This window comes from Cricetulus griseus, chromosome 2, assembly GCF_003668045.3.
Source record: "Cricetulus griseus strain 17A/GY chromosome 2, alternate assembly CriGri-PICRH-1.0, whole genome shotgun sequence".
Lineage (NCBI taxonomy): Eukaryota > Metazoa > Chordata > Mammalia > Rodentia > Cricetidae > Cricetulus > Cricetulus griseus.
In genome coordinates, this window is record NC_048595.1 from 452836773 (window position 1) to 452846089 (window position 9317).

The 9317-nt window shown below is 43.3% G+C and overlaps 1 long non-coding RNA gene across 1 annotated transcript; it reads left to right on the forward strand.

Annotated features, from left to right (window-relative positions):
* The first annotated feature begins 2000 nt into the window (after positions 1-2000).
* Positions 2001-8225, forward strand: LOC118238439. The gene is made up of 2 exons (XR_004768767.1): positions 2001-6451; positions 7497-8225. It is a non-coding gene; the product is annotated as an uncharacterized LOC118238439 (long non-coding RNA).
* The last annotated feature ends 1092 nt before the right edge of the window (positions 8226-9317 follow it).

A 9317-nucleotide genomic window follows, 5' to 3' on the forward strand; every position in this document is an offset into this window, starting at 1 on the left:
AATAAAGGGCCGCGGGGTCCTCATGCCAGAGATAAGAATGACTCCCCCTTTTTGCAGGAACTTTCTTCAAGTCCTGGAGGGAATGGGGGCTTTTGCCAAGATATGAGACCTTGGGAAAGGGACTTTCTTGGGGGACCAAACAAGGATCACCTAGGAAACTGTGGAGACACACCTTGGTGTGTCTCTCAGGGAGTTTCCAAAGAGGATGAGCCGGGTGTGTGCAGCCTTCTTGTGAGCTGGGAACCTGGGGAAGAAAAGAGAAAAGCAGACATGCGCAGAAGGCTTCTATTCCCTCTCCCCACTTCCTGTCCACCAGGAAGAGTCTTTACCACGTGGTCTTGCCTCTGCGGCATGTTGCCCAGAGGCATGCATCCAAGTACCCACCGGCTGCGCACCCTGAAACTGAGCCCCCCAGTCCTCCTTCCCTTGAATCCTTTCGTCAGATAAGTTGGTCATCAATGAAAACAGTAATGCACAGCCTAAACTTGGCGGGTTCTGCGTTTTACCTTAGGCTGGACCTGTAAGGAAATGTACTAAATCCGCAAGTTTAGATGTGTGTCTCGGGCCGACGCTCACGCTCGCGACGGACGTTGACTGTCATCATGTGTCCTTTCATAATGCCTTCGCCAAAATGTAAAACCAGCAAGTCAAGTAATAAACGAACTAGAGAGTTATCATGTTTCTGTCAAGTTCTGCTGACAAGGGAAGAGCTTTCCCTGCTGAGAAGAGAGATTTCACCTCTCTGCAATAACAGGAACCAGACGTTCTCTGTTCATCCCAAGGACAAGAAGAACATTATCCCCCCGGTCGATATTCAAGTGCGTAGCCTGTCTGAGTGCTCCAAATAGCTCAGAGCATCGTGCTAACTTCAGTAGGAGTGGAGCAAACATTGACTTTTTTATTTAAGGCTAGCTCTGTATTCTGCAAATCCCACCTCGTCTTACTTAGTGGAAATTGATCAAGGGCTGGGTCTCACTAAATACAGAGGCAACCTCTTTTTTTTTTTTTTTAATTTCTCTTTGACTTTATGGCACTCTTTTCTTTTTGAAGTCACAAAGAGTTGAGATTCTTTGGCCTTACTTTCAAAACACCTGCTTTTGGGTCTACCATGAAAAGGAAACAAGGTGAAAGAAATACAGAAAGGGTATTTGCTTGTTTTGTTTTTATTTTTTTGGCTTTTTTGTTAGGATTGTAACAAAGTACATGCCACATTAGACATTTGTCACAATCCCACTCAGTGGCTTCTATGTCCTCAACATGATCAGCATTTTCCATTTTACAGTAAACCACAGATTCCCGACAACCAGTCTGACTAATGTCTACCTCCCAGAGTAAGCAGAAGTCCGATAGCTGACCGCTTCCCTCTGTGTCAGCCTGTCTGTCAGAACTGGGGAGATGGCAGAGAAAGAACAGAGGAAGCACAGAGGAATGGAAAGGGGTGCTCAAATGAGACCCTTTGAGGCTGCTCTGGCCATTTCTGGGGCTTTTGCTTCGTCTATGCCAATAAAAATGAATGTGACAAAATTAAAGGTTAAAGACAGAATATTAGCTATGTTCATCATGTTGAGCCAGATTTCCATTTTCAAAACTAGGATGATAGCTAGCTGAAGTAGTGAAAGTGTTCAATTTACAATCCTGCTACAAAGTTAAAAGGTCAGTAATATATTTCATAAATGAGAAAAAATAACTATGTCTGAAGGGGGAGGTCCTTCTGTGTATATGTTTGTCTTATTGGTTGATAAAGTACTGTTGGCCAATAGGAAAGCAAGATAGGTGGGACTAGGAGTCGAAGAGGATTCTGGGAAATGTAGTATAAGAAGTCTTGCGATCGAGGCAGGAAGTGACATAGTAGGCAGACTCAGAATATAAGCAGGAAATCGCTCGCTTGCTCTTTCTCTTCCTTCTGTTCTCTTCTCTACAGAGCCCACCATGTGATCCTGGGAAGAGGATGCCAGAGGAAGGTGTCCTCGAAAAGATAAGTCTTATAAAATATATAGATTTATGATAATTAAGACTGAGCTAGCATATAAGAAATCCTAGTCAATTGGCCAGCAGCACTGTAAACTAATATAAGACTCTGTGTCATTCTGGGCGCTCGCTCATGTGGCGGCAGGTGGATGGAGTAAAGATTTATCATTACATATGTCTGATACATTTTCTAGATATTTAAAAAACCTACCCAGATGTCTCTGTCTCTGTCTCTGTCTCTGTCTCTCTCTCACACACACATTTCTTATTTGTTGCAGTTCAGATTTTTAAAGTATACCCTATGATCCTCTGTATTTGGTTAGTATCCATAGTGATAGCCCCCTTCTCATCTCTAATTTTATTGACTTAGATCTTCTCTCATCTTTTAGTGAATTGGTCTAAGAGTTTATTTCATTAACACTTTGCATTGTTTTTGTTGCTATTGTTGTTGTTGTTGGTGGTGTTTCTATTTCATTGGTTTAGGCCTAAGTTCTATCATTTCTCGTGCTCTACTCTTTTTGGGGTATTATTGCTTATTTTCCAGAGCTTTCAGGTGTGCTGTTAAGTTGCTAATATGAGATCTCCATTTTTTTATGTAGCACTTAGTGCTGCGAACTTGCCTCTTAGAGCTGCTTTCATCTTGTCTTACAGGTTTGGTTAGGTTGTATTTTCATCTTTGTTCATTTCTAAAATATTTTTAATTTCCTTCTTAATTCTGTCTTGTTCCATTTTGCTTGAGGTAATGGGTTGTTCATTTCAGTGAATTTCTAAGATTTCTGTTGTTTCTATGGATGATATACAGCTTTAATCCATGGTGATGAGACAAGCCAGGATACCGTGTGTTATTTCAGTTCTCTTGTATCTGTGGATACTTGCTTTGAGGCCAGCATGTGGTCAATTTGGGAGACAATTACATGAATCACTGAGAAGGAAGTATATTTTTTTGTGTTTGGGTGACATGTTCTGTAAATATCTGCTAGGTCCATTTGGTTATGACATGATTCAATTCCAGCATTTTTTGTTTAATTTTTTCTGGATTAATCATCTATTGGTAAGAGTGGCATATGGAAGTCATTCATTATCATTGTGTTGGCATCAATATATGATTTTTGCTGGAGTAGTATTTCTTCTGTGGACTTGGTGCCCTTGTATTTGGTGCACAAATATTTAGGATTTCAGTATCCTCTTGGTGGCTTTCTCCTTTGATAAATCACCTTCCCTATCTTTTCTGATTAGTTTTGGTTTGAGGTCTACTTTGTCAAACATTAAAATGGCTACACTGGCATGCTTCTTGGATTCTTTCACTTGGCACAGACTCTTCCATCCTTTTACCCTGAAGTGGCATTTATCCTTGATGGTTAGGTGTGTTTCTGGGTGAGGCAGAAGGATGGAGACTGTTTTTTTAATCTAATATATTTGTCTATGTCTTTTTAGTGGGGAATTATGACCATGGATGTTGACAGTTATCAATGTTTGTTGATTCCTGTCATTTTATTGTTGTAATGTGGGTTCCCCTCCTCCTTTGATTTAATGTTCTGGCATTATCTATTCTTTGTATTTTCTTGGGTATGAGTAACTTATTCAGGTTGAAATTTTCCTACGGATGCCTCATTGCACTTAGAAATGCTAAGATCATAGTTGCTGAATGTTTTTTACTACAATAAAAAAATTGAAAAAAAATTTTACCTAGAGAATCCACAAGCTTCCAGGCACAGGTTAGGCGGTACATGCATGTAACACATATTTAGGTTTCTGAGGCCAGAGGATTATAAATGTAAACCTGTCACAGAATGAGCTCATCTCCCAAAACAAATCAGACCCACAAGTTAGTTTTAACCAATTACAAGTTGCTCTTTGAACTTGAGCTACCTAAAACATGAATCATGAACTGCTAGGCCACGCTCCACGCAATGAGCTCATCATCACAGCTCTCAACTGAAGACAGCGTTAGGATGCTCGTCAAATGTTGGCTGGCTGTACAAAACAAAAGCTTGTTCTCCCTTTTCCTTCCCTGTGCTAAATGGGAGCAAAAGAAACTGAAGTCAGCTTTTAGTAGTATGTTAGAAAGACTCAGGCGTTATTCAGCGCGTGTGTGAGTGCATGCTCTGTGGCTAGCAGCTGTGAGGAAAAGGATTTTGATGACCACTCACTGATTGGGATTCTGAAACCGTCTCTTAGAAGATGGCTTCTCAGTCACAGCTACAGACTGAAATCATCTGGGCTGTTTGGAAAATAGAATAAGATATAGTCCAGGTTCTGCCCTAGTGTAACGGCAACAGCTCCCAGGCACCACTGTGATGACAAAGAGCTGTTGCAATGCACAATGCTGTTTCTAGGAGTGACGTATCTTGGGAGCTGGTGGAAAATAAATTATGTGACAATTGCTGATACCGCACATGCGTGCAGACACACACACACACACACACACACACACACACATCTGCCAGAGAAGTATTAAGCTATGGTGTCAGCACAAATTAGTATTCATTATTGGTAAAATACCAAATCGCCCTTCTCAGGCTGTGACTCATTTCCATTTATCTGTTTTTATTTTTCCCATGGGTGAACTCAAACAACTGTGCTTATCAATGGCTGTTTCCTTCCTCCCAAGTCCACGTCAAAGGAATGAACAGTCTCTGGAGCCTCCTGTGATTGCTTGCTGACTCCTTCGGTTTAGGCCAAGTTACAGCTGTAGCAGACTCCTTCTTCGACATGGCCCATGGCTTTGAAAACAGCCTGTCTTATGGCCTCTTGGTGTTTGCAGAATGCCTGAGTGCTGTTTTAAATGCCTTACAGGCACTGGTCTCACCTCCACAACAATGCCATGAATGAATTGTTATTCCTATACTTACTATCTGTATGGGAAAGTGGTACCATGTTGAGAAAGCATCCCAACTGCCCAGCGGACTAGCCTCTGTTCCCAGATCCTTCCTCTCTACTGACCCTAACTAATAATGCAAAACACTTTTTCCATTAGACATGGCCAATGTCCGGCTCACACTTGTGTATACATGTATATTGAATCTCCACAGTGTGTGTGCACTGCTGCAAAGCCGGTCATGTGAGCCATCACAGCTAATCCTCATGACTGTTGGATAATGTGATGATGAGCCCTATTTATTCACGGCAAATGGAGCGATGGCTCGGGGAGATAAAGTAACTGTTCTCAAACCACAGAGGCAGGGAAGGGTAGAGCGGGTCTGGAGTTTAAAAGGCGCCCATCCACATACTGGCAGGGACTTTTAACTCACCTTGTGGTCTGCGAGTTTATTTTACAAACCTACTTAAAGATGTGTTTAACAGCTAGGGTCAATTTTATCTTCTCTTACTACAGTGTCCCTTCCACGACGACAAGATGTTTGTGTAGCTTTTACCAGTGTTCTGAACACATATAACTCGATATTTACTGCAACAAGGAAATGAAGATAAATACCAGTGATCATAAGCAACTGTACTACAGTTTGAACCTGAAATGTGCCCACAGGCCCTGATGTTTGGACACTTTGTCCTCAGCTGGTTGCCCTGTGGCGTGCTGTAGAGTGGACTGTGGCATAGCTAACAGAAGTGGACCCTGGAGAGCTTCAGAGGGGAATATCTGATTCTTGCTCTGGTTTGAGAAATCTCCTTCCTGATCCAAGAGGTATAAGAAGTCGCAGGTGAAGTCTCCTCTTGCCACGAACCAAGTCGTCTCCATACCATGCCTTCCTCGCCATGAGGGACTGATCCTTCCAGAACCATGAGCCTGAATCAACCTCTCCTCCCGTAGGTCAATCTGCCAGGTGTTTTATTACAGCAACACGAAGGTCACATGGTTTGCGTAATGAGTGAATGCCTGCATCGCGTTTGGTGGAGGAAATTTGAGGAAGAGTACGCGACATGGACCGTTGTGTCCTTTGGAATCCCATCATGTGGTTTGTAGAAGGCGTGGCTTCTCCCTTTCTCCACCCTCTTTTCCTTCGTGGGCACTTCAGGATTTTTGAAGAAAGCATTGCCGTGGATATAAAGCCACCAGGGTCCCAGGGACTGGGACTCCGTGATGGTCCTCATCCTGACTGTGGCAGTTTGAATAAAAATGGCCCCCATAGGCTCCTATATTTGGATGCTTAGTCATCTGGGAATGACACTACTTGAGAGGGTCTAGGGGAGTGTGGCCTTGTTGGAGTGGGTGTGGCCTCGCTGGAGTGGGTGTGTCATGTGTCACTGGGGTTGGGCTTTGAGGTTCCAAACTAGAAGCCAGACTGGGTGTCACTCTCTTCCTGCTATGGGCAGATCCAGAAGTGGGACTCTCACCTGCTTCTTTAACACCATGTCAGTCAGCCTGTGTGCCAGCATGCTCTCTACCATGAAGTAATGGACTAGACTCTGAAACTATAAGCAGGCCCCAGTTACATGTTTTCTCGTATAAAAGGTGCTGCGGTCGTGGTGTCTCTTCGAAGCAATAGAACACTGATTTTGCCTCATTTGTTCATTTCTGCAAATTAAGGTACATCCTCTTCCTTTATTAGATTCTAATCCACTGTTAGGTTTTGTTTTCGTGTTGCTCTCAGTGCTATTCCTTAATCTTTTCATGAAAAGTGAAAGTGTCCAGTATTTACCATGTGCTACACGTCATGCTCCACACTTTACACTGTTTTGTCTAATTTTCATAAAGCCTTGAGGTAGAAGTAAAAATTCTGTCCCCATTTTACGAGTACGAGAGGCTAAGCAATTTCCCAATGCCATGTAACAGACTGAAGGTGATGTCAGGATACAAACGAAGCTTCTCCAAATCCAGTGCTATTTGCACCAAGTCTGTGGCTTCTAAAATTCTGAGAGATCCCAAACACCATCATCACTCGCTGAGGTCAAGTCCAGATGCTGGAAGAATGTTCTCCATCTGAGAGATATTTACGTGAGACAATGCAGAATCCCAGCAGCTGAACTCCACGTGTTTTTTTTGGCTCTTACTGTCTGCTCTTATTTCCACACCTCTCCTGTCTTCAGTAACAAAGCAACGGAGTTGCTCAACTTTTATTCCTGCCTCTTTTTCTTAGGCAGTGATGTTGTTCAGATCTCACAAACTTCAAATCTTCCAAATCTTTCTTCCAAGATGCTTCAGTCCAGCTGGCCACTTCCCTTCATCTTGGTTTACCCAAAAGCTTTTCATGTCAAACATCCTTGGAGTCAAGCTAAAGGGACGGCTCACTCTGGTGTTTGACTACACTTTTGGAAACCATGGTTCACTCCAGTGTTTTCCACACTGCAGATGTTACCTCTTCCTGTTACACAAGCTGAAGATCTTGGAGCAATTGCCATAGTGTCCACATCATAGTCATGACAAATAGTATTGGACTTTTCTGGATAACTGACTAAGATCTGTAACCGATCCACCCACACCCATGCATTCTATCTCCTTTCCCATTCTCTCTCTCTCTCTCTCTCTCTCTCTCTCTCTCTCTCTCTCTCTCTCTCTCTCTTAGTCTAAGTAAATGTTTTAAACATCGTAGTTGACTACCTCAGTATAACTCTTCTGCTACCTCTCTCCTTAGCCTCGGCTCACACCAGAAACACCATTACAGTTGTACCAGCCAGAATTACAGCTAGAATTTGATGGGGCTGCCGGAGAAAGGGTTCAGTCGTTACGAGAATGAACTGTTCTTCCAGGGGACCTGAGTTTGGTTCCCAGAACCCACACTGGGCAGCTCACAACCACCAGTAACTCCAGCTCCAAGAGATCTGACCCCCTTTCCCGGGCTTCACAGGTACTGCAGTTGCATGCATACACCCCACCCGCACACACATAAATATGTGATTAAAAATAAAATGCTCAAAAAATAGAGAATTAAATGCAGTTACGAAGGTGAATGATTTGAGAAGAACTTAGTATCAACGGCATTTAGGTTCGAGTTAATGAGACACTAGCATCACTGAATGACTAAGTGTGAGAGGGAACATTTACCATGTTGCCCGGAGATGGCAACTGCGTGCTACCAGAAGCTGTGGCCATGATGACCTGTCAGGGAAGGCGCTAGAGAAGTAAGTACAGAGCCTGGTTCACCTCACATCGGCTCGCCCATTCCACCCTTCGCTCCTGCGCATGCGCCACCCTTAGCTCCCGCGCATGCGCCTCCCGTTGACTAACCAACTGAGGCAGAAGAGACCCTGTTGACAGTCTTTCAGGACCCAGACCTGTAGAGAAAATTTGAAACATATAGACTCAAAGCAAAATAAAATAACCACCTACAACCAACCAAAAGCAATAAACCACAAAATTTGAACACTGGGTGCAGTAGTTTCTCGGTGGACCGCTGAGCAAGGCCTCCATACTTGTTACTCTCACTAAGTTACTAAGGTGTCCCAGGTAGGGTTCCTATTGCTGTGATGAAACACCTTGATCACAAGTGACTTGGAGAAGAAAGGGTTCATTTGGCTCACACTTCCACACCACTGACCATCACTGAAGGAAGTCAAATAGAGCAGGAGCTGATGCAGAGGCCGTGGAGGGTCCAGGGGTAGCACCACCCACAGTGGGCTGGGCTGGGCCCTCCCGAATGAATCATTAGTTAAGATAACTCTCTCCAGGCTTGCTACAGTCTGATTTTATGGAGGGAATTTCTCTCAGATGACTTTAGTTTAAGTCAGGTTGACATAAAACTCTCCAGAATTAGGGTTCTACTTGCTCACACCATCAAAACTCCACTTTACTATAGTCAATCCTTCCTCATGCTGTCCTAGCCAACCCAACTCAGAGTGTGCCTTCTTACTGACCCTGCCCCATCGATTTAGGTCTTACTCCTGTACCTCGATTCTTTGTTTCTTCAGTGTCTTGCAGTCTCCATGTGGGCGGGAGGGGGGGGATGCCTTTCTTGTGTTCCAATGAAGGGAAAGTATCCTCACTGTTTCTTTTTGAACCTATTAGACATATGCTGTCATTCTCTATTTTAAAATCACAAAGAATATCCATGAAAACAAAAGCTATCATATAAAACTCTAACATTTGAAACACAGCAAGCTGCTCAGATTAAACTGACATACTCCTAAAGAAACTTGAAGCAGATGTTTTATAAATATATCAGCCATTCAGATCGTGAAGTTCTCCTGGGAAATGACTGTTTCCTATATATAGAATATTTAGAATGCTCTTAAGACTGTTACTTCTTCAAAGTTGGCAGATTAGCCATCTTGAAAATCTCCCCTGTGACACCTAAAAGTGCTGCTGAAGGTAAAACAAACAACTTTCAAAGTGCACAGTCTCATTGTAAAACCCTGTAAATCCACAGGCTTCAAACATGAGGGAAAAGGCCTGAGTGAGGGCACTGGAGGCTGTGGAGGTTTGAACGGCTGTGGAGGGCTGAGATCAGGTGACGGAT